Source organism: Lagenorhynchus albirostris, chromosome 16 (assembly GCF_949774975.1).
Source record: "Lagenorhynchus albirostris chromosome 16, mLagAlb1.1, whole genome shotgun sequence".
NCBI lineage: Eukaryota > Metazoa > Chordata > Mammalia > Artiodactyla > Delphinidae > Lagenorhynchus > Lagenorhynchus albirostris.
This window is the reverse complement of record NC_083110.1, coordinates 51621133-51647176: the sequence shown is the minus strand read 5'-3', so window position 1 is coordinate 51647176 and position 26044 is coordinate 51621133. Positions and strand designations below refer to the sequence as shown.

Below are 26044 nucleotides of genomic sequence, written 5' to 3'. Positions count from 1 at the left end.
AAACCAGACTTGCTGATATGAAGTTCCTGTCTGGAGCTCACCTCCTGATGGAGTTTCTTTCATTCCCTTGTTCAGTACACACGTATTAAGTTCCTACTATGAGCCAATTCAATGGTAATTTGTCCCTCCTAGTGCTGACAGAGTACCTCTTGACAGTGGTAGCTTATGCAACTTTTCAGTCTGCCTTTACAGCCATTATGTTATTCCAAACCCAGGGCAACCAGTGGTAGGGGTTATGGTTGGCTCATCATTTTGCTGGATAAGCAGCACACTCAAGATCACATGGCTAGTGAAAGGCAGAGGTACCCAGAATCTAGGTCTGCTAAATCCTGGCCCTGGCCTCTTTAGCATCATTCCATGCTGCCCATGGGAGCAGTAACCGGGACAGCTGGGAGGGTGAAGAGAACCGGGGTTCCTGCTTGTAAAGCTATCTCAGCAACCTGTGAATGAAACAATGAAGTAATGGCCCAAATAAGGATAAATCTGGATCACAAGAAGCCCCCAAGAACAGCTGGAGATGACAGCCTCACTTTTAGTCCTAGAGGTAACTCAAGTCCCAGATCTGCCTTGCAGCCTGAGAAGACCCTGACCAGTCTGTCTTAATGGTATGGGAGCTGGGCCACAGCAAGGCCCATGGCCTGGGTAGTTTCTCCAGAATATGGAAATAGAAGAAACATGGGCTCCGAGTCTAACAGGTGGGCTGAAATCCCACCTGTACCCCTTAGTAGCTGTGTGGAATCAGTCCTGTTACTCATCTGTAAAATGAGGATGATCCCACCCACTAAGCAGGGTTTTCTGAGAGGATCAGAGGAAATATCCTACATGAAAGCAGCTAGTATGGTGCCAGACCTGATTACCTCCCTTTCCCCTCACTTCTAGTACCTGTCGCTCCTCTCCTAGGCAGCCCTGTGGTGGTGGCACATAGCAAGTGCTCAGTGTCAATTACTGCTGTTAAGGAATGGAAGAGCCCACGAGGTACAGCAGTGATAAAGGAGCCCACAGGAGAAGCGGGCTGCAGAGGGGCTGGGGCCAAAGCAAAGACACAGACTGCATCTTCCTCGAAGATATGTGAACCCTCGGGGAGATGCAGCAGGTGGCTCATAGCCCTTTCCCGGCAGAAATCAAAACCATTCTCTCTAGAAAAGAATCAGTTACAGAGAGGGCAGAATGAAGACAGGGGCATTTGAAAGGTGATTAAAACATATTTTTTGTTAAACAGTTGCTGGAACAGTCTACAGTTATTAGCAATTGGAAACAACTCCTGAGGTAGCCATGTGAGAAAAAAAAAGTTTTCTGCTAACAACTTTTGAATCTTTCTCTAATTTGATTAGATTTAGCTAATCAAAAATAGACATTAGAGGGCTTCCCTGGTGGCGCAGTGGTTGAGAGTCCGCCTGCCGATGCAGGGGACACGGGTTCGTGCCCCAGTCCGGGAAGATCTCACATGCCGTGGAGCGGCTGGGCCCGTGAGCCATGGCCGCTGAGCCTGCGCGTCCGGAGCCTGTGCTCCGCAACGGGACAGGCCACGACAGTGAGAGGCCCGCATACTGCAAAAAAAAAAAAAAAAAATAGACATTAGAGCTGAAAGGGGCAATTAGAATTCTATGGAAAATTCACCAGGAAGGGGACTGGATACCCATTTCTTCCCTTGCACCTGAGACCACTAGGCTAAGCATCTCTAAACCAATATGGTTCCTTACTCGGGGGCAGTTGCTTGCGTGTAAGCACAGCATCCAAAAGGGATTAACCTGCTGGTGGACCCTGGGTGTGAAACACTGCCTCTTGGGCACTGATAAAGTTGTGCACTAAAAGGAGTGTCTACCACCCATGAGTAACCACCCTGCTGGCCTCCCTCTTGTCTCTAGACCTGGCTATTCCCTCGGCCTGGAGCACTTCCCTTCCTGACCCTCCTTCTCCAAACCTTCACCTGAGGTCTACTCACCCTGCAAAGTCTCCTCTTGATATGACTTCTTCCAGGAAGCCTCCCCTCCCTGCCAAGTCTGGGTTAAGGGGACCTACCAAGAGCTCCCATAACCACCTGTTCTTTCTCCGTTCAGACACTTATACGCTACTGCAGGGATTCTCAGCAGGGATGATTCTGCTTCCAGGGGACATTTGGCGATATCTGCAAACATTTTTGGTTGTCAAGACTGTGTATGAGAGAGGATGCTACTGTCATCTAATGCTGCTAAGCAACCTGCAATGTATAGGACCATCCTCACAACAAAGAACTGTCCAGCCCCAAATGTCACTAGCGCTGAGGGTGAGAGACCCTGCTCTAGTGTGATTGTTTACCCGTTTACCTTTCTCACAGTGGTGGTCTCATTCATATCCTCAGTAAGATGCCTGGCACATTGTACTCAAAAAAGACCTATTAAATGACTGACTGACTTTCACCCCAGCTCCCATCTCTTGTTTACTCCTGCTTGCTTAAACGCTGACAAACTCCCTATACTGGACTGTCTCACCTGGCACAAATTCTGACTGTGTTTTGACTCTGGCCAGCCCCCCAACCGGGCCCATTCTACTCCTGCCCTATGCACTACAGAACTAGGGCTACCTGCAGCAAAGCAGAGAACAGGGCATCTGGACTAGCCATTGAGCAGGGCTAGACAAAGTCAAGACCATGAGAAAGGGAAGAAGGCCTGAGCCAGCTGGGAGCAGGGCCAGAGCACCAGGCAAATCGGGCAGCTGGACTGTGCAGTTAGGGGCTCAAAAGCTGATTAGTTTCCAAATCCTCCACATGCCTTTAATTAATGGACAGTAAGCGTCCGTTTCCGAGGCTGCAGGAATCTTCTTCCCCTTAAGTGAAGCAGAACCGTATGATGAATACTTTCTCAAAACCCTGAATCACTGCCCATTTGTTTCTTTGTGCTTTTGCTACTGAGCTCACATGAATAATTATAAGCTTATTTTTCATGATCGTAAGGGGCTGGGTAATTCTCAACAATTTTAAGAATGAAATGTTCACAAAGACTTTCAAGACCGTGACACAACAAGGTTTGGGAATTCAAAATCACTGCTCTCTTTATTTTCTTATTTGATTTATTATATTTCATATTTTACATATATCTATTATAATTTATGTTCAAATGAAGTAGTAAAGAGAGATGAAGCCAGGCAACTTTTCCAGACAACAAAGGTTTAGGAGATTGCTGGGTTTTTGAAGCTAAAGCCCCATGATTTCACCTTTGAATTCCTTTAGAACTCTTGGATGAATGCCGAGCTGTCCCCATGATTTATCCACATCCAGTTTGTCAACTAGGTCTAGAACATTCTGTGCATCTACCACTACTTGATCTAGTACCTCTGCTTCTAAAGATGATTTAAGAGTGTTATTTGGTTTGATATATTTTTCTGAAAAGATCAAGGCAAATAATTTATTATGCCTGCTAGCTCCTTTTTATACATCCGAAGGAGTGTTCCTGTAATCTACAAAGGTTCTACCGGGTCTTTGGCTGGCTCCTTCATTCAATTACTTTAAAAGGCCTTCTTATTCTTGCTTTAATGTCTGTTTCTTACAGGATGCTCCTTCCATTATATGTGGATCTTTTTCCTGGGCTTCCCAGGTAGATTTCCCTGTTCTCCTCTGAATTAACTTTCTATTTTTCCTTAAGACATCTGTTTCTTGGAAACGTGTCTCTGCCTTGAGCAATCCTCTCTGAGCTGCATCTGTAAATAGAGATTATTATCCCAACCTCCAGGGCTATGAGAGTCAAATGAAGTAAGGCACATAGAGGGTTTTGCCTGATGCCTGGCACACAGTAAATGTCTAGCAAACAGTTATTTATTCTTATCATCCTATAGCCAAAGAAGACGGCGTAGGAAAAGGAAGCTAGTTCTTCTCAACCCAATCCACCAAATGTTTTTTTTTTAATCTTGTCATACTTTGTGCTTCCCCAAAGGTGTTGGTAATGTTTTTTAAAAAATCACTTGGCAAGAGTTTTGAGGTTTATGACAATTGTTTCATAATTACTAGTCACGTCTTTCTCAATTCTCCTGTTATGTATACATCATCTTGATTTTCCAAACTTGCACCAGACCATTAATCTTAAACTTATTAGGACCATTAAATCACAGTGTTCACACACAATACTTCCTGCACCCTCTATGGTGTTTCTCTTCCTTTCCTTCTATAAAATCATTAGTACAGGAAATGATCATTTGTCCTAATTCATCCCAGGGAGGTATTTTGCCAATCTACAAGTGAGTAAACACCCTCATTATTACTAATTGGCCTGATTTTTTTAGCTCAGCCAGTCCTATTCCAGTCTCCAACTCAATCTCATTATCCTTGTCAGGTGGCCTATAACCCCTTTCTACTGCCATATTTTCATTAACTGTTGGCTATTTCCACCCACTAGGCGTTTCCTGATGGCATTTTTATGCTGAGGCTCCTTGGATTTCTCCACCACTCTGACAATCTGTTTCATGACCCTGGTCTCTTACCCTTCTTTGCCAAATGTCTCAGGAGAGCCTTTGGTTTCTGAGAAACTCAACAGCTTTCTGTCCTGCTCTTACTAGGACCCTAAAATTCCACCTGTGTCATGTATGCTCTGTACTACAGCTATCTCTCTATCGTCTATCTATCTATCTCTCTATCGTCTATCTATCTATCTCTCTATCATCTATCTATCTATCTATCTGTGACTATGGCTCAGCAATGATCACAAAAGGTTCTGATCTTCAGCGTCTTTCTCAGCTTCCCAAATTAGCCTTCAGAACCTTCCTATTGTATGCTCCCAAGTTGTGGTATTGGGACCAAAAAGGAGAGTTGGGCATGCATGGGACAGCTTCTGTCCTATTGATTTCCTATCTCTCTTCCATTGTTTTTCACCAGAAGGTCTTCACCCGATTAGTGCCAATGGATAATGACTCCCTTTGCCAACTGTTGCAAAGTGGTTCTGGAATGCCCCGAGGCTTCCCCGTGTCCTGCACCTGCCTAAGCCTGCAGTGGTTGCCACAGTTCGTTCCTCATGGGTATGATGGGCTGACCCTGTTGGATTCCTATGGACCCCAATGGAGAAATCACTGAACAGACACAGCTTCAGGCAAAACCCCTTTCCACTCCCCCCACCCTGCCACACACATACACCTGATGCTTCTCCGTATATCTTCATGTTGCAGGTGAGAATGTGGAAATTATTAGTATTAGATGTCTAAGCAGTTTGAAGTCAATTGGCACCTGGTGGCAAAGCAAGTCAGGGTGTGAAATGAACATTAACTAAAACACAGTAGGTGTTTTACCTTTTTGTTCTTCTTGCAGCAATAGCTCCTTTGGGAAGTAGCAGAAGTGGGTGCCAGAGACAAGTGCTTATATTTTATTATCCAACCATGTCGCACTGTCACCGCGGGGACTGGGGCCCACATGTATGGGAAAGCTCCTTGTGAATGGAACAGTGATGGACTATCAGAGTTGTATCACCTGCTCCTGAACAGCAAACTCCTTGAGGGCAAGAACTATGTTTCACACCCTCCTGGGTATCCCTTACAGTCCTAATATTATGACTTGCACTGAGTAACTGTTTTGTTTTTTTTTTTTGGTACGCAGGCCTCTCACTGTTGTAGCCTCTCCCGTTGCGGAGCACAGGCTCCGGACGCGCAGGCTCAGCGGCCATGGCTCACGGGCCCAGCCGCTCAGCGGCATGTGGGATCTTCCCAGACCGGGGCATGAACCCACGTCCCCTGCATTGGCAGGCGGACTCTCAACCACTGCGCCACCAGGGAAGCCCTGAGTAACTGTTTAATTCAACAGAACATGAACTGGAAGGGATACATTCATACACTCAGTCATCACTAAGAGCCTACCATGTGGGTCATACATCATAGTCCTCCCATTCTCCCCTTCTCCATCCCCATCCTGGGTTATTCACCTCCTTTCCCAAGAATCTCTACTATACCCAAAGCCTCATAAAGGCAAGGACCATGTCTGTCCAGCTCACTGCTGTATCTCAGGGCACAGCAGTGTGTGGCACATAAGGCCACATGGAATGAGCCAATACATCAATGAGAACAAATCTGTTTACAACTCGGGCTGGTGTCATGGGAAACACTCTGCCCAATACCAAAGCGTGACCTGGGTTCTTTTGTGTCAAGTAGATCTACGTGTGTCACTTGCCATAGGACAGAGCAGATGTGGTGACACTCATGGGCAAACTGAGGTGAGCGGGGGCAGAGACAGGTCATTTTTCCAGCATGTGTGTGTGTGTATATATCTACATATATATAAGTGCAATAAATGTTTTAAAAATCACAACCTATAAAAAGATACTTTTGGTGGAGGCTGTGCTCACTTTAGTCGATGGCACTGTTTCAGATCATACAATAGTTGAGGCTGGAACTTACAGCTGCCCACCTGTAAAGCAATGCCCTTCACTCTGTGTGTACATCACACACCGCAGTTATTCACACAGAATGCTTGTCCCCATCACTACCCTCCTCTCCACCCCAATTCTGATTACAGGTATGTAATTTTATTTTATGGTTCTCTGCCAGTGGGTTACTGTGGCTATTCATTTCAGCTGCAGCCATTCTGAATACTAGAGAAGAGAAAGTGAAAAATGAAAGCAGAAGAAGGAGACCTTCACTTTAAGCCAGCACGGTTCAAAGTGTGGTCCCGGCAGGTGGCATCAGCACCTGGGAAACTGCTAGAAATGCAGATTTGGGGGTCCAACCCTAGTCTTCTAGAACCAGCATCTTCGGGGTGGAGCCCAGGAAGGAAGCCGTGTTTTATCCAGCTCTGCAGGTGCTGCTTATGCTTGCTCATGTTTGAAAAGTGTGGCTCGAAAGCACTGTTAGCTGTTTTACAGAATTCTCTCTGACATTGCCTAGGGGAGAACTGGGGGTCAGGAGTCCACAGAGGAGGCTTTTCGTTATTTAAACCTTTTTATACCATTTGAATTTTTTTCAGCCACACGCATGTCTTACTATTTCAATAGAGTTAAAAACAACAAATAAATGGAATCTTTATCAAGAGCACACCAAGAGGGAAAGGATAATTCTTGGCAACCTTCTAGGACGTTCCTGGTAATTATTCTCCAAATGTTTACCTGGACAATTTCCCCTCTCTCCTAAATGACAGGTAAGAAAGTAGAATGAGGATAAGGTAATATATGACAAAATCATATGTTGTTTTCTTAACAAAAATATAACAAATATATTTTGTTTAATATTTTTAAAAATATTAGAGGACTAAGGATATCCCTTAAGAAGATATCAATATGACCATGAAAATGTCAAGTCAGGACGACATCAAGGTTCCCCATTTCCACACTATACAGCATGATTTTTTTAAAACCTCAATTATGGAAAGTATTTATAACAATAGCGTGTCTACATTACCTAATAATCAGAAAAGCATGAACATCTAGATTATCTAATAATCGGAAAAGCATGAACATAACACAATTAAGAGTTTGCATGTTTAAACCTTGGCATGATTCTCTTTTCCTAAAGATTACAGCTGCTCTCACACCTTCTCAAATTGAGTTGTAAGCCTGCCTTATTATTAGCCTTCCCACTACAAGAAAACACAAAATGCTAGAGATTCTACTGCCAGCCTGTCTCCCAAAGGAAGAAACAGAGACCATGTGAACTAAAAGGGCTCACCAAACAAAAACAGTAGGAACAACTGGGTGCAGAGACCTCCTCTCACCCGACCGAAGCTGTAGGGTCGGAGTCCCCTACATTGAATAAAAACATTTGATTTTCAATAAATAGAGACCAAGAGTTCCTATACTCAGCATTTTGTAATAACCTACATGGGAAAAGAATCTGAAAAAGAATACATATAACTGAATCACTTTGCTATACACTTGAAACTAACACAACATTGTAAATCAACTACACTTCAATTAAAAGTAAATTAAAAAAAAAAAAGAATTCCTGCGTCTATCCTTCTGCCACAACAGCCCCAGGCATTCACTCCTACAAAGACACACACACTCTCACAGTAAACAGGTGTGTCAAATGCCTCCCATCCTCACTTTGACAACTCCACACTACTTTGGAAAGGAAAAATGAGCCTGTGTCAGGAAACTGACACTATTTCTCATGTTATTTTCCCCCATCTACTAGGGGTGTAGAAGGAATAAACACTTAATTGAAAAATTCAATCCTAATACTCATAAAACATCATATGCTCTTGAAAAGGGTTATAGAAATTTGGAGATAGAGCGTGAGCCATTTCAAGAGTAGTCTTCATAGCTTGAATTCCTTAAACACAGTACTTTGCAATGAAGTTAGCCAAATACAGAGAAACAAAACAGTTTTCAAGTTTTATTCTGGGTTATTTTTAACCCCAGAATTTTTTTTTTAAGGAAAATGAACAATTTGGAATTGAGTTGGTGGTGAGCAGGAAACTACTCTTCCAAATATCTCTCGAGCTAATCTTATCAAAGGTCTAACATGTTTTTAATGTCTGTGAATAAATATTGATAGCTTAACCACATGGATAAGTTGTATCACCTCTCCCACAAACTATGGACATTGTACACGGAAAATTTTTTTAATAAGGTATATTTGAAGCATGAAAAAACATGTAGCTCATTTCAACCAGGGATGCTATCAAATATGATTGCACTGAACTCTTATTTCCTCTTAAAAATTAGTTATAACTAAGGATATTCCCTTACCAGGATTGTATTCACAAAAGCCAAAAGGTAAAGAAGAAAAATAAATAAATAAAATCTGCAAAAAGATCAACTTATTCAAAAGCTAGTATTCTGAAGAATACAATGAATTAGAAGTCTTCATTAAACTAGATGTTGATACATACATAACACACCACAGGCCATTATAAAAGGAAGGAAAACAAACATCTAATAAACCCTCAGGATTCCTTTCAAAACCTTGTAGATGAAAATGCACAGAAATAATCTTAAAGCTGTGTCTTCAAAGGAAGAGGAATTTGCATCTCTATAGTTAAATATTTCGGGTTAAAACATTTTAGAAACTTCCTTAATTAGGGAAGAAACTTCCCTGATCCTCTGTGTGAAATGTCTCAGAGGAATTGTGTTTTGGCTAACACTGCACAGCGGTGTGAGAAAAGGAACAGTCCCCAGATTTCATGCATTAAGAACATCAGGGGACTTCCTGGACAATGGGAACCCTTACCTGGTCTTCTTTAAGCCTTCAGCATCCACATCCATCCTTTAATAAGGTAAAATTGGGTATTGCAGAGAGAGGGAAGAACCAACCAACCCTCAAGGCAGGCTGAGAGCGTGCAAAGCCCCAGCTGACAGCCTGCTTCCCTCTCCTGAGGCTCCCTGCCTAAGAGGCTGCACAGAAACCAAGCCCGGTGCCAAATCTTAATCCCTTTGCAGAATCTCACATGGAGCTGCCTCACCTCTTCCATTCCTGCAAAGCCTCTTCCTGCTGCACTTCCTTCTGAAACCATTAATCATTGCAACGACCCACCGAGTGAAGGCCAATCTCAGACCGTACTGAAAATCCTGTAACATGCGGGGTGATGAGTGTTTACATTAGCCGAAATGAAATGATGTAATATCCAGAATCGAGGGAGGGCCCCCATCCAGAGTCAGGGCATTGTAAGACCCGCTGTGAAATACAATTTTTCTACATGGGGGAAAAAAATTCACCCTTGGGTTTTAATGAAACTGGTCTCTGTAAGTTTAGGGTTATTTGGATTGTTCTGGTCTCACCGAGTATCGTGTTTTCCAAATAAAAATTCAGAACTTCTCAATTACTCATAGTTTTAGTTGAGATTTAAAAAAAAAAAAAAGTAACAAACAGAACTCAGTGTATTCATGTGCAAAGAACCTGGTATCAAGGTGGTAATGGTGGATGGCACCGATCCAGGGATGTGGAAGCCTGTTATGCTGCAGGAGACCAGAGCCTCCCACAGCTGCAAATGCCTTCAAAGGAAACATCTCCAAAGAAAAGCAGTGTTTCTTTAAGCCAGAAGTCCATTTTTCTTCCCATAACTTTTGATGAACAAGAAAGCCCAGGGGTTCCCAACACCATTCCTGATGGGCAACTGCTATTGATGACTCTAGGATCTTACAGTCCCTGATCGGAGTGAGATGGAAGGGTCTGAGAGGCACATTGCTGCTGGATGAAAAGGGGAAGAGGGGAGGGGAAAGGGTTTGTCAATAAAACCTGCTTGGGAGAGAGTCTGGGTAAGGTTTTACAACGGATCAGAGATTGGCTTGAGACTGGTGGGGAGGCCAGAGGTAGACTATTTGTTTTTGGATGTGTTACCGCTCATAATGTGAGATTTTAAAAGTCATTACCACGTGCTAGGCACTGTGCTAAGCACTTTGTATGCAAACCTCATTTAACCCTGACAACAACCCTATGCAGCAGATACTATTACTGTCCCCGTTCTGCAGGTGAAGAAACCAAAGCTCACACCTGGTACCTAAGTAGTGGCACCAGGTCTGTCTGGTGTGCTCCTTGACCACCAGTCCATTGCTCCTGTCAGCTTCACCAGACACAACCACACCATCGCAAGCGTGCTCTGTGCTCTGCAAAGTGACAAAGCGTTACTACACAAAAGTGTGGGAAGCATGTGTTTGCAGCTCCCAAATGCATAAACCAAATCCTTTGGTGTTGCTGCCCAGGAACGCCAGGCCCCAGAGCCCCTAGCCCGCTTGCCAGGCCCTTGGAAGGAAGGCGGAAAACCTCCAATTGTAGGGGCAAGGATCAAATGTTACATAAAAGGAGCTCGGTCTGGCCCATTTCCATTTCTGCCATGAACTAGTATGACCTTAGTCAACCACTTCCCCTTCCTAGATCTATGAAAAAGTAGAAGGTTGGACTTAGTTGGGTTCTAGGGTTCCTTTCAGCATGAAATCTCTGTGACATATGATGTTAAATGATGTGAGTGCTGGGTGAGATGTTACTTTAAAAAACCCTGAATTTGTGCATCCAAATGAGAAGTCACTCCAATACAACAACAGCAACCACGATAACAATAGTAAAATAAAATAATCGCTCTCATTTACTGAGTTACCGTACTATGCAATAGGCACTATGCTTAGGGCATTACATGAATATTCTCACTTGTTCTGATAAAAGCCCCTGTAAGACAGTGTCATTATCTCCATCCCACAGCTGTGGAAATGGAGGCTCAGAGGGAATGAACGATTTGTGTAGGGCACGCCACACAGCTGGTAAAGGGGACAAGTAGGGATTGGAGTCAGGCCTGATAGATTGCAGAGCCCACATATTCCACCTACACTACACTGCCCATGTTCCAACACGCTTGTCTCTCACAGCAATTCTGGAACACTTCTTCGGCAACTTCCTTCAGAACCTGTACATTGCATTTTAGGAAATATTCATTTTTGAACATCTAATCCATGCTGGACACTGCAGAGGTTATAGACATATGGTCCGGCCCTCCAAAGTCTCCCAACCTGGTGGGGGAAATGGAGGCAGAAGGAGGTTATCTCACCGCAAGGGAGACTGGGCTAAGTGTTATAACAGAGGAACAGGACAATGGGAGTTTTGGGCAAGTGAGATATTATTTCAGAATTATCCAAATTACCGCTAATATGCTCAGTGGTGGTAAATCTCCATCCTCAGAGGGTGGATGCAATTTTGGCTCACAGGCAAGTCAATCAGAGCCAAGTCTAGGGAATAAACTGGGTCATCAAGCTGGGCAATACCATTTTTGGTCACAAGCTAGGTGTGGCTATAAAATAGTGAGATGGATTTTCCTGTGTGGCCCAGACTAGCTCTGAAGGCAATTCCTAAAAGGCAGTTCCAAAAATGTTTCGAGCAATGATACCATCTCCAGATTAAAGGCAGAGCCACCCAAAGCGATTCCAAAAGACAAGGCTTCCCAAGCATACCACGTGACCACAGCAGAGGCAACGGCCTGCAGAATCACTTGCTGTGTGCTCCCTATCAGCAGGCCCAGAGGAGCTTGCTTGCTGCTGTGTCTCCATCATCTGGCATAGTGCCTGGCACAGGGGGAGGCTCAACAAATGTGTGTTGACTGACTAAACGAGAGAGACTTTTGAATGTATAAATTCTGGAGTATTTGTTTCTAAAAGCTGTTTTATTATTTGGTCACACTTAGACATCCGCATGTTGACTGTGGACACATTCCCAACTGAGCTCTATGGCCAAACTAAGACTGTACCTACCCAGTCTGTCTACCAGGCCAGGCCCTGGGTGGTGAGCTTGGCCATGACTGGCCAAGACAATTTCCCATCCTGTCCCTACCCATGGCCATTCCAGCATTCAGTGTGAAGAGGAGTGAGAACCAGGTACTAAAGAAGCCACCATGCGGGATCTGCTCAGGGCTTGTAGCCAAATGGGCTGACTTCATGCCAGCTCTGGAAGACAAGCAATGCTGGGAAATGCTTCCACTGCCCCTTTAGGGGAGGCAGGGGACCTGTGTATCCGCAGCCACGCTGGCCTTCTACCAGGTCTAAGTCTGGGGGAAAGTGGGAGTCCAAGGAACCATCCCCCAACCACAGCCTGACTCCATACACATTCCAAAAAATGGGTTGACATCTCTGAGACTCCACGGGGTTCCCCAAATAAACAGGACCAACTGGAGTTTGGAATAGAGCTCAGGGTAGTCAAAAATGAGAGAGGCTTCTCCAGTCTTCAATTTTCCCCTTCTGCTGTTTGTTTGTGGTTGGCTTACTAACTATCCATATAAACAGGCCAAGGCCTCTTGGCTACTAGGACTCCCAGGACCAAAGGAATTCCTTGGGTCTAATGTGACCCCTTGGCCTGACTGTCCATCACTAGTGAAGAAAGGGGGTGGTGAGAACTTGCCTGGATACTTTATCTTTCGGTGCCTCACTTTCCTCATCTTTAAATAAAGAAAATAATAGTAGCCCCAAACATAAGGTGGTTGAATGAGAAAATACATATAAAGGACTTAGAACAGTGCCAGGTCCAGGGTGGGTCCCATTACATATCAGTTGTTACTGTTGTTTCCGATTTGCTGGGAGTGGGGAAGAAGCCAGATAATGGACACGCTGGTCGTGAAGAAAAGTATTCATGTATTTCTGCATCTATTTACTGTGTCATCCTGCACCAATGTTTTATGCCCTGTTTAATGCCACAAAAGGATTTCGTGTGGTTTTTATATTAAAGTGCATAAAATCAAACAACATCCAGTTCTAAGAAGGATTCAGAGGCCTGCGCTGTCTGAGGGAAGCCACTATTGCTAATCACTGCATTTTGGTCTGAGCTTCTTGGCAAGTGGAGTAATAAGAGAAACACACTGAGGGTGTATCACAGATGTCATCCAATCAGAAAAAAATGTAAGGGTTTAAGCCGAGAGACAAACTTTCTCCTGGCTCCAAATTTCCAGAGGAATTTATAAGCTGAGATATAGGGCCCTGGGTAACATAAAGGACAATGCCTTCCCTGGGACTTGTGTGAAAGATACAGAGACATCTTTCCAAAGGCCCACACTTACAAGGGCCCCACAATAAAAGCCGAGGGCTCACATTAAATTGTAGCTCCAAGGAGGCGTTTATGGCTTCACAGAACGTCAATGCTGGAAGGGCCTGTAGTCCAGCCCCCCTGGTTTTATAGCAGTAGAAAGAGTGGCTGGGGAACTCCAGGGACAGCTGGCTGAGGACCCAGATTCAAGCTCCCAGTCCAAGGTTCTTCCCAACCCCAGATTCTCGCCCTCCCCCTCATTTCTTCCACCAACAAAAAGAAGCCTCCTTCGGTCCCTTTCCCTGTGGGAAATGGTGAAGCTGCAGCAGCCTCCTTCACACTGTGGGAATCCCTTTTCTTTACGTTTGGCTAAAAATAAATTTGAAAATGTTTAAATTTTCAAACTCCAGGCTGGCGAGTTTCCAGGTGGCCTTAGGAATCTGCAGTACAAAGCCGCTCTTAGCTCTCAACTGTTGGCTGTGTCTGCTGGCTGTCGAGATGCACTCCTTACCCCGAAGTCGTTTTAAAAGGTTGTGTGTTTTAGCAGCTACCATTCTTAAAAGCTTTCTAAGTGCCCCACGTTGTGCTAAGTGCCCTAAGTGACAGCCTACAGCAACACTATGTGGAAGGTTCCATTATTAAAACAGAATTTTAACTGATTTGGTTGACTAGAGCCCAAGGTCTTATCTACAAACTCTGTTACTTTTATAGAACGAGAATCCTTGTGAGGCAGGAACAAAGTCTGGTAATCACGCTTGTGTCCAGGCCTCTGAGCAATGAAATTCCTGAGGCCAATGCTTGGCAAATGCCATACAAACTGTAGTTGGTAACCTGAAATTCTAGGAGACGCTCTGGAAAGACAGTCTTAAAATCGGGACAATTCTTTAATTGTGGCGTCCTAAGGACAACATCAAAACATCAAAACCCCCCAGAGTACATTCACACTCCACACCTGAAACGGACATTCACTTCTAGCTGAACACAGGAAACTGGTGTTTGCCATCATTGGGCAAGAAATAAGTGGGGCAACATGGCAGGGTGGCAGGAGGCACAGGCGGAACAGTTCCCTGGCTTTGGTGTGATTTCTGGGACTTTCATGTGCTTGTGTGTGACCTGGGCAAGTGGGTTAACCTCTCTAGCCCCCGTTTCCTCTTCTATAGAAGGAGACAATAATAGCAGTACTTCCTTTATAGAGTCATGGGCATTACATGAGATAATGTCAGTAAAGTTGTTCAGAAAAGTGGCAGGTACACATTATGGGCTCAGTGAAAATTAGCTAATGACAGCAGATACATGCTTTAAGACAGATATTAAAATACAGATTAATGGTTGAAATCAGTAACATAAATGCCCTCAATATAAATTAGACAGTGCTAAATGTTTGAGGCAGTTTCCCACTTTCTACGTACATCCTGATTTTACTTTACCTAATACATACTCTTCCAATTTACAAAGCAATTATGGTACCATATACGTATTATGAGTTCATCTAAGTTCTTAGCTGCGCCTTTTATTGGCAACATGTAATATTTACTTTCAGATTCTTGACCAAGAAGTAAACTCCAACTCCCTGCTGTTCCTTATTACTAGGAACTTGGATGCAAAAAGTAATAATCACAAAGAATTGCCAAAAAATATGTTCAGCCCATCTATTCCTCGTAAAATTTTAAACAGTAGTCTTTGATCAAATCAAATCATCAGAAAGTCACATACCTAGAATATCAATATTTTTACTTTGCATACAATTGCTTTTTATAAATTTGCTCCAATGTCTTGCCATTGGCTTTTCAATGGTGTTCTGTAGTTTTCAGTGTCTAAGCCTTGTATCTTTTTTTGTTTTGTTTTGTTTTTGTTTCTTGCGGTACGCGGGCCTCTCACTGTTGTGGCCTACTCCCGTTGCGGAGCACAGGCTCCGGAAGCGCAGGCTCAGCGGCCATGGCTCACGGGCCCAGCCGCTCCGCGGCATGTGGGATCTTCCCGGACCGGGGCATGACCCCGTGTCCCCTGCATCGGCAGGCGGACTCTCAACCGCTGCGCCACCAAGGAAGCCCCCTTGTATCTTTTTTGTTAAACTTATTCCTAAGTATTTTATTCTTTTGGATGACATTGTAAATGGAATGGGTTTTCTTAATTTCATTTCGGAATTGTTCATTGCTAGTGTAAAGAAATATAACTGATTTTTGTATATTGATCTTGTATTGAGCCATTGGCTTTTATTGATGGATATTACAAATAATATTCATTTATTCAAAAAATACTTTATGAGCACCTATTATGTATCAGGTAGGGTGCTGGGCTCTGTTATATAATGTAGACTAAAATAAATATAGTCTCTGCCCTTTCAAGGAGCTCAGGGTCAAGTAGGGGAACGAGGTCCGAGTGAGGTACACTTCCCCAGTACTGAGAAGATGCTGGTAAGCACTGTCCACATTACCACACAGGGTCCCTGTATGAAGGTCATGGCAGAAGCTCCTCTCTCTCCCTCAGAATTAGGAAATACTATCTACACCCTTAGCAACAATTCTATTTTGATCCCATGCCCACTGTGAATTGTGTAGCTGGATAGGTTTTCTTTGTTTCAGTTGCTAGGAACCTTTGGGCTATGTTGTGGCCAAACTCTAGCAAATGACACTAAGGCCAGAATTAATTTTTATTTTGCCATATCTATTTTTCTCTTCACCCTGATTTCCTTATTTTTTAATTTTATCTTGTTTTGGGTAGATATTTGTAAGCTGCCTCAGATCTTTCATGGATAGAGGCTGGGAAGGAACGGAGGAAGGAGGAAGGAAACTTCAATTACTTGTTAATATTTCTGAGACTGTTAACTAACTATGAAGATCTACTTCTCATTTGTGAAGTTCCACCAAGATGTGATTTTATTACCTGAGTAAATGTTTATACCACCTGGAATAAGAACGATTTTATACTTATATGTTTCTCTAATCTGCTTTTGGCAGGTCTAAACTAAACAAAGTCTATTGGCTTTGTTCAGACACACTGGAAGTGCTTTTCTGGCATCACTTCAATAAAATTTTCTTTCCTCATTAGACATAGAGGTTCTGGGCAAGAGCAGGCAATGTAGAAGGGGCTATCTTTTTCCCAAGTCATTTGTGACCAAGAGGTAGTATAAGTAGTTCAACTTTGTAGTCACTAAGACCTGGGTCTGTATTCTGACTCTGTTATTTACTTAATAGCTGTGTGATTCTGGAAGGGTTACTTGTCCTCTCCAAGTTTCAGTCCCTTTATCTATACAGATGAGATAACACCTACATTAATGACTATTAGTGTAATCAAATTAAATGAGATTTAGCATAGGTCTAAGGACACATCTATTTAATACTGCACTAGAAGTACTAGGCAGTGTACTAAGACAAGAAAAACAAATAAGAAGTATAAAGATGGCAAAGGAAGAGATATAACCAACTGGAAGTCACTATTTTAGGAAAGATCCCCAGTGTTCTCCTTACTTGCTGCAAGTAATATATCAAGAAAGAAAGAAAGAAAGAGAGAGAGAGAAGAAACCAAGAAAGAAAGGAAGGAAGGAAGAAAGAAAGAAAGAAATATACCCAACTGTGTGTGGCAGCTTGGTAAAAATAAATTATATTTTTACCTAATTACAGAAATAAATTCCAGATGAATGAAAATTCCAAATGTGAAAAGCAAAACATTAAAAACATTTTGAGGAGAATGTCTTTACAATCACAGAGTAAGGAAGGATTTCTTAATCAAGATATAAAAAGCAGAAATCATAAAGGAAAATATTAGTTGAATCATATTAAAATCTAAAATTTCTATAAAATACATGATAACATAAACAAAGATAAAAGACAAGTTACGGGCTAGAAGAAGGTAACTGCAATATATAAAATAGGTAAAGGAGTAATCCAACTACACAGGAAACCTTACAGACCAACAATAAAAAGACAACCAAACAGACAAATGAGAAAACCTATAAACAGGCAGTTCACAGAAGTAGCTTAAGTAGCCAATAAATATGAAAAATGTTCAACCTTACCAGTATTCAGGGAAATATTAATGAAAACAAGAGTGAGATAATATTTCCCATCCATAAGGCATAAGGCTAGCCAAAATGTCAAGTTTTCTATTTTCTTCCACTTACAGACTTTCCAATGACTGGCCTGACAACTGTCCACATAGTGCTACCTCTGAGGCAGGAAGAGAGAGTGGGGAGTGGGGTCTACAACAGTCTCTGTAACATTTTGTTTCTTTAAAGAAAAATTTGAGGCAAACATTACAAATGTTGACACTTGAAACTCTGGGCAGTGGGTACATGGCTATTTGCCATAAGCCTCTCTGTACTTTCCTGTTTGCTTGAAATGTCCATAATAAGTAAACACAAACAAATAAACTATATCTAAAACAACTTTGTTGGGACTTCCCTGGTGGTGCAGTGGTTAAGAATCTGCCTGCCAATGCAGGGGACACGGGTTCCAACTCTGGTCCAGGAAGATCCCACATGCTGCAGAGCAACTAAACCTGTGCACAACAACTACTGAGCTTGTGCTCAGAGCCCACGAGCCACAACTACTAAGCCCGCATGCTGCAACTACTGAAGCCCGTGCGCCTAGAGCCCGTACTCTGCAACAAGAGAAGCCACAGAAATAAGAAGCCCGCACACCACAACTACAGGTAGCCCCCGGTTGCTGCAACTAGAGAAAGCCTGCATGCAGCAACGAAGACCCAATGCAGCCAAAATAAATAAATAAAATTTAAAAATAAATAAATAAAACAAACTTGTTGATATTGAGGAGGTACAACAGAATAGAAAAGTGCCTAAATAAGTCAGTTTTTGAGAAGGCTGGCTGGGCCCAGAATGGGAACCAGGATGCCCTAGAGAGGGCCAGTGTGACGACCAGAAGATGGGGGCAGTGAAAAGGCAGGGGAGTGATGTGAAGAAAGATGCATATTTTAGAGAAAACGTTGGTCCAGAAATAAAGTCTAAAAGCAGAAGAGCTACTTCTCTGGAAATCCAGAGTAGTACAGCCCTTGCTTGTCCACTCACTGCACAAATATTTATTGCACTGAAATATTTTATGTGGTCTCTGGCCTAATACCATCTCCAGTCTTATGGTAGAGACAAACTTATAAAATAACCTAATGGCTGACATTGGCAGGGGAAAGGGTGTGTTTTGGGAAGGCTTCCTTGAGGACATGAACTGAAGTCAACCACCAGATACAGAGATGTAGTAGGTAGAAGAATACGTCCCAGGTAGAGGGACCAGCATGTGCAACGGCCCTAAGGCAGAAAGGAGTCCAGGCCTGTGCAGTGTTAGTGCATAATCTAAAGAAAACTCCATGAAAGGTTCTGGGGTATTGTGAGGAAGGGTACTGCAATCAGGGTCAAGGGGAGCGTACCTATGTCTTCCTCAAAGTCCAAGGAACCAGAGAGATTTCACTCGGGGTGAAAGACCATGGGTAAAAAGTTAAAGACATCTAAATGTAACAATAAAAGCCGTGCAGGAAAAGGAACAACAGGAGTAATTCACTGGTCTAATAGTCCCTTTCATTGAAGTAAAATCAATTATAAACTTGAAACTTTAAGACAGTAGGCTGAGCTGCAGAGGACACCGTGGGAAAAAATCATTAAGAAATGGGAATCTGCTGAGGAAATGGGAAGGTTCCTTGCATGCTGAGTTTTGGAGAAACTCTTAGAGCCAGGAGGTAGCAAAGTGGATTATGTCAGTGGCAGCTAAAAAAGATAACCTAGGAGCATCCTTCTTGGACACCACCTCAGCCTAGGCTGGTCACACACAAAAAATTTAGGAATCACAAATTCCAGTTGGCTTGGGGTATGAATTTCTCCAGAGGGTTCTTGGATTGGCTCTGCTGTAGCAAACAGAAGATAGTATTTTTTACACCTGCAATTTTCATAATGGAAACTGACATCTTCTTGGGATTATACCAAGAAAAATAAATATAACTGAATGCTTTCCCCTAATACCATATCATATATAGGCTCCAGGGAGGACATTAACATTTTCCCATTTCAAACAATGCTCAGTGCTGGAGTTCACTGGTGGGAGAGTGTGTGACCTCAGATTTGCTCCAATGACTTTCTCTTAACGTTGTGATGAAAATATCCACTTGACTTGAGCAACACTTGCCTATTTGCCCTCAAGTCCAAGTGCAGCCCCTTGAGAGAAAAAGCAACTTGGGACTAATTTTTTTTCCTCAAAAAATTTTTAATGACCACCAATGTAGTAATAGTAAAACTCTGTCCACATGGGGGCAAGTGAATTGTAATAATATTGGGGAGGGATGCGGCACATACCTGCTTGGGTTCTGCTTCTTCCCAGATATGTTACTTTGCCCAAGAGCTCAACTGCTGAAACCTGTTCCCTTAAGTATAATGGAAGCTACAAAGCCCACCTCTTAGTGGTATTGTCGTAAAAGTCTGACTTGGTAATGTTGATTAAGCATAAGGCACAGTACGCACTCAATTGTTGTAACTATTGTTAATAGTTTTGATGATATTTATAACTATCAAGGCAAAAAGTGCTTCTCAGGGGCTTCCCTGGTGGCGCAGTGGTTGAGAGTCCGCCTGCCGATGCAGGGGACACAGGTTCGTGCCCCGGTCCGGGAAGATCCCACATGCCGCGGAGTGGCTGGGCCTGTGAGCCATGGCCACTAAGCCTGTGCGTCCAGAGCCTGTGCTCCGCAACGGGAGAGGCCACAGCAGTGAGAGGCCCGCGTACCGCAAAAAAAAAAAAAAAAAAAAAAAAAAAAGTGCTTCTCAGGGTCATGCTTGATGTTTTCTGATAGGCTAATTTGCACGGAAGACACTGGCAAGAACTACAACCTGAATACATACAACTTCTCTTTACAGAACCAAAATCACCTTTAAAGGGGGGATTTTAGATGCTGAATACAAAATCATCAAAGTCACCTGTTCATTGCAACACATGAGTATTATATAGACTAAATGTGCTGCATCACTACAGCAACAAAAACTTAAGAGAGCACTGGGATTCAATCTTTTTCTGATTAAAAAAAATCAGTGAGGTCGTATAATAATCTATAATGGAAGACAATGTAAAAAAAAGAATATATGTGTGTGTGTGTGTGTGTGTGTGTGTGTGTGTATATATATATATATATCTGAATCACTTTGCTATATACCTGAAACTAATATAACATTGTAAATGAACTATATTTCAGTAAAAATTTTTAAAAATTAAAATTAAAAAAAAATGAATGAAGTACTTATGCCATATAGTATGTAACATCCCCAGTAGAGACTGAGGCAGTATTCCATAATCACAAAATGTCTAAATATTCACATTATACAGAATAAATAAAAATTGTAACTCGCCTCATGCCAGTTTATGTCAGGTTTTCCCACCGAATGAGCTTGCTGTGAACTTAAGAAAAAACTTTCAGTGTTTAGGTTCTTTTACTTTTAAAATAAAGTCCCTAAATTCAGACATTTTACTTCTGTGTCCTTATCTTACAGAAATAAGATCTCACAGTGCACAAAAATGTAAAGCAATGTTCACTGCAACATTGCTTTTAATAGCAAAGGGTTAGAAACAGCTTTTAAATGACTGCAAGTAGATATGGAAGCAACCTAAGTGTCCAGCAACAGATGAACAGATAAAGATGTGGTATATATACAATGGAACACTACTCAGCCATAAAAAAGAATGAAATCTTGCTATCTGCAGCAACATGGATGGACCTGGAGGGTATTACGCTTAGTGAAATAAGTCAGACAAAGACAAAAACTAACTATGTTATCACTTATATGTGGAATCTAAAAAATGAAACAACCTACTGAATATAACAAAAAAGAAATAGACTCACAGAGAACAAACTAGTGGTTACCAGTGAAAGGAGGGAAGAGGGGAGGGGCAAGATAGGGCCAAGGGATTAAGAGGTACAAACTACTATGTATAAAATAAATAAGCTACAAGGATATATTATACAACACAGGGAATATAGCCAATATTTTATAACTATAAATGGAATATATCCTTTAAAAATTGTGAATCACTATGGTGTTCCCTTGAAACTTACATAATATTGTACATCAACTATACCTCAAAAAAAATGGCTGCCAGTAGGAACATGGATTAATACAGGATGGAACTCCACATTGTGAATACTATACACCCATTACAAAGAATGAGCTTCTCTAGAAAAGGGTTTCTCAACCTCAGCACAACTGACATTTGGGGCCAGATTATTCTTTGAAGTGGGGGCTTGTCCTGGGCATTGGAGGGTCCTCTACCTATTAGACGCCAGTAGCACCACCATCTGCCGCAGTTGTGACAACCAAAAACGCCTCCAGTCATTGCCAATTTTGCCATTGGGGGCAAAATTGCCCCAGTTGAGAACTGTTCTAGAGACACTCACATACACGGGCAACCCTAAAACATCGATTACTGGCAAAAGCAAGATGCAGAATAACACATATTATGTGATTCCAATTTTATTTAAGTGGAGATACATGTATCTGTTAGTGAATACAGGTGAAGGTCAGGGGGAGGGCAAGGGAGACTTTCCTCTCCTACTTTATCTACTGTGGACCGCTTTAATTTGGTAAATTTTAATTTCAGAAATGTAGTTCCTGAAAAAAAATCATGATACACAATTTGACAGTGTGCAAAGGTTTAAAACTGGGAATAAATGTCTTGGAAAAGGCCTTGTGGTCAGGACAGGAAAAAAACCAAAACACCCACTCGAAGCGGGTGTCCAGCAGGGCTCAAAGGAGAACCATGGTTACCAGCAGCTGCTTCCAGCACCCTGGCCTTGTAAGAGGCTAAAATCATTATCTGACCATCAGACTGGAAATATTCCAGTCTGACTGCAGAATAGCAATCCTGTAACTACACACTTCAAACTTCTCCTGAGGGTTTTTTTGGGTTGTTGTTCTTTTGAGGCAGAAATTGAAGGAATCCTGCCAGGACTCAGCTGAAAGAGCAAGTGCTGAAAGATTCAGTTCTATTTCCACCTACTGGTAGGAAAAAAGACAACAATGCACAATTCAGAAAAGGCAGTACACCCCTCAAACAATTCACACTGCTCCCCTCCAGCCCTAATAAAGACCTTTATCCTCTGAATTCCTACTGCAATGGACCAAAGTCTCGGAAACCACCTGACAGTAAAATAAGCTTAATTGGATGCCAAAGATCAAGTTATTGATTAAATCAGCCACTGTACAGTTTGACAGCATCTGTCTTTACTCTGGGCTGGGAGCTCTCTCAAGAAAATACATAATATTATCTTCATTACCTTCTTACTGAACATTCTCTCTAATAAGGATATCCCTGACCCCTTCTATTTATTTGGCTTTTTTATCAGGCTCTCCAGAGCTCCCACAGAGGCAGCTTAGGGCAGAGGTAAAAGGACAGGCTCTATGGTCAGAGAGATCTGGATTTGAGTCACAGACTTTTCCATTATCTTGCAGTCAACCTTGGGCAAGTCGCTAAACCTTTCGAGCTGCCGTTTCCTCTCCTGTTAAGTGTGGATCCTAATGTCGTCACCTTATAGGGCTGTCACCTCAGGAGTAAATGAGCTCTTGTATTCAGCACAGTACTTGACTCATAGGAAATAAGAGTTAGCTATTTTTGTTACACAATAATTCCACGGACTTCCACCCATTTCCCATATGCAAAACTGAGGCAAGGGGTGATGCTCAAGAGGACGGGAACGCTGAATAGCGGGACATATCCTGGATGCTACTCCCTCACCGGGGACATGGTGCAGGCCTCCCCAAAGTGAAATGCTTTTCCCATTTCACTCGGGAAGAGGATATCATCTGTTGTTCTAACATAAATGCCAGCATATTTATCTCATGACATGCATGTTTCCAGTCATAGGATCCAAATACATTCCCCTCACTCACGCGAAGGTAGGCTCTGCCTGAGACAGACACCAATACCAATGCTTTTACCCCATGGCACTTTTAATGTAAAAAACATAATGTCAGCAGTTTAGTTAGTAAAAAGAAAAATTCAGTCTTCCAAGATGAATGACTCCTGAAATCCACATTTATGGATTTGTCACCTAATTTTACACTGATTTTGCTTTCTCAGGTAAACCAGCGTGAGCACTGATACATTCAAACGACATGAAAATTCTACTAGCCTGGTATTTTTTTTTTAACATCTTTATTGGGGTATAATTGCTTTACAATGGTGTGTTAGTTTCTGCTTTATAACAAAGTGAATCAGTCATACATAAACATATGTTCCCATATGTCTTCCCTTAGCCTGGTATTTTTAAATGATGTATTGCTGTAACCAAAAATAAAGGATGCACCTGGTGCCTACACTGTGTTGAGTGATGCGGAGGGGAAGGTGAGGAAAAGGGCTTCCCTCAAAGAGCTCCAAGTCCATCTGGAGACGTGGGCACGTCCCCAGCTATTCTGCTAAGAGTGCAAAAAAAAAAAGTGCGACAGAAAAGAGGAGAGAGAATAACTCTGATGGAGGACATGGAGGTTTAGGAAAGATCTCACAGGAAAGATGATTCCTGAGCCACTTCTTGAAAGATAAAAATTCCATACCAGGAGAAAGGGAAGAAGGGAGCCAATGAACAGACTCCACAGAGGCCCAGGCACTTGAAATTCTACCGTCTTTATGGAAAACATTATGTGTAGACCATGTGTTGTCCAGGCATAAATTGTTTATTTGATAAGAAAGGAGTAGAACTTATTAATATACATGTTCTACTTGGTGTTAGAAAAGTTATTCTTAAAAAAAGCTCTGGAAAATGGATCAATGCAAAACTGAAATCTGAGCAAACAAAGCTATCAACATCAGTAACTGGACATCACCTTCTACAAGCAAATGGGTTTAGCATCAGTTAAAAGGGCTCTGGTGCATCACTGTGAAATCTGTATCCTAGCAAGACAGTATCGTAATGTATTTGAGCAATTATATTAATGCTGTCATAAATGGATGTTACATTTCTTACTTAAAAAAGTTATTTATAATAGAGTCCCTAGTGACAAAAATCACCAGGTTGACTAAACCCAGGACACGAATAGCAAATGGATTTCATATCGCATGCAGCCAACTCTAATAAACTGGTGGACATGCTTGGGATGTTTCATTATCAAGGGATTTTAGGCCATGACTTGACTCATCAAAGGAAAGCGTCACAATAATTATCACAGTCTGCCATGGGAGCAATGGGTAGATGGTAGCATATGTGCCCAGCACTGCCATCCCTGACTTAAAAATTAAAGAAAACTGAGGAAAGGGAAACAAATTAAATCACTCAATGGGCTTCCACTTACTGAGTAGTAAAAACTCTCCCAACATGTTTCCTCCTCTACTCCTCTTCACTGTCCAAAGCAATTCTGCCTCTGTTCTTTACTCCCCCACCCGGAATATCTCCTTTTCTGAATGCCTTCTACAATGCTGTAAGGTCTAACTCCAGATGCACTTTCCATGAAGCCATTCCTGATGATTTTCAGTCCTCACTGAGCTCCATGTGACTTTAGACATATCAGTTACAAGTTTTTAAGTCAGTTATTTGGAATTCAGAACATGTTCACCCATAGAAAAGGTAATACAGATGTTGATTAGTATCCTAAGCCACTCTAGAGAAATCTAAGTTATGACATGGAAAAAATGTGTTTGCCAGAACGTTCATTTAAAGATAACCTAGGGTGTGAAGGCAATCTGGCTATGACATCTGTCACCCCGTCGATCGCCAGGGTTGATTCGGCTCATCTGGCTGGCTAGGTGGGCGTCCCCTTCCTCCCTCACTGCTCCATGTCCATCCCTCCTGAAGCCGCATGCTCCGTTGAAGATGGCAACCTTCCCAGGTAGAGGAGGACCACTCTTCAGTCAAGGGTATAGGAGTAGCAGCATTCCCCTGCTAGAACCCCCAAATAAGCTCTCAAGGTCCAGTTACAGAACATAGGGTAGTCAAGCTTCCAAGACTTCAGACACATGCAAATGAGGCACTACCTGTGGCACTCTGCCTCTCTATAAATAAATAAATAAATAAATAACTGTGATGAGCTGCTTGGGACGGGGAGGGGGGTGGCTGGGAGTAGGGGGAGGGTTTACACACCAAGAAAATGCCCAAAGCTTGGGGTGGGAAGCTGGATATGGAAGGATGAAGACAGGACCCAGAGAGCTGGGTGCCCCCTTGGGTGGGAGCAAAAAGACTTCCTGGTGTCACCTGGCAAAGGAGACTTTGTAGTTGGAGATGCCCAGGGAGGGGTCTGAGTTGTTGCTGAGGGGAAGGTGATATAGTAAGCCTTCGCATTGCTCACCAATGCGTCTGGGTGGAGAGCTCAAAGGGAGGGCCACCTGATGGCATCCGGTGACATTCACTTAACCCACATCGTGACATACAAAAATGAAAACAGAAAACTCTTATAGTAGCTCTAGGAATTAAACATACTACTACTAAACTCCACAAGTGTCATTGCTGATGCTTGAGAGAAATAAGATTTATTTGTAAGGGAATAAAGAAATAAATGGAGACATTCTGAGTAGTTTTCAAGCTTTGGTCTGTGTTGATCACAAGCTCAAATACCTACAGGAGGCAAGCAGATAAATGACATGGGTAACATGGGCCCAGTTGTAGAAACAGGACAGGTTAAAGGTAGGGACAATGGGCCCCAACTAAGAATATTCAAATTCAAATTTAAATTCAAATAATAATGATAATAACAGCCAAATAA

The 26044-nt window shown here is 42.5% G+C and overlaps 1 protein-coding gene across 1 annotated transcript in view; it reads right to left on the bottom strand.

The window, feature by feature from the left end:
- PLCE1 (phospholipase C epsilon 1) overlaps window positions 1-26044 on the bottom strand; it is a 276882-nt gene that overhangs the window by 195463 nt on the left and 55375 nt on the right. The window lies entirely within an intron of this gene.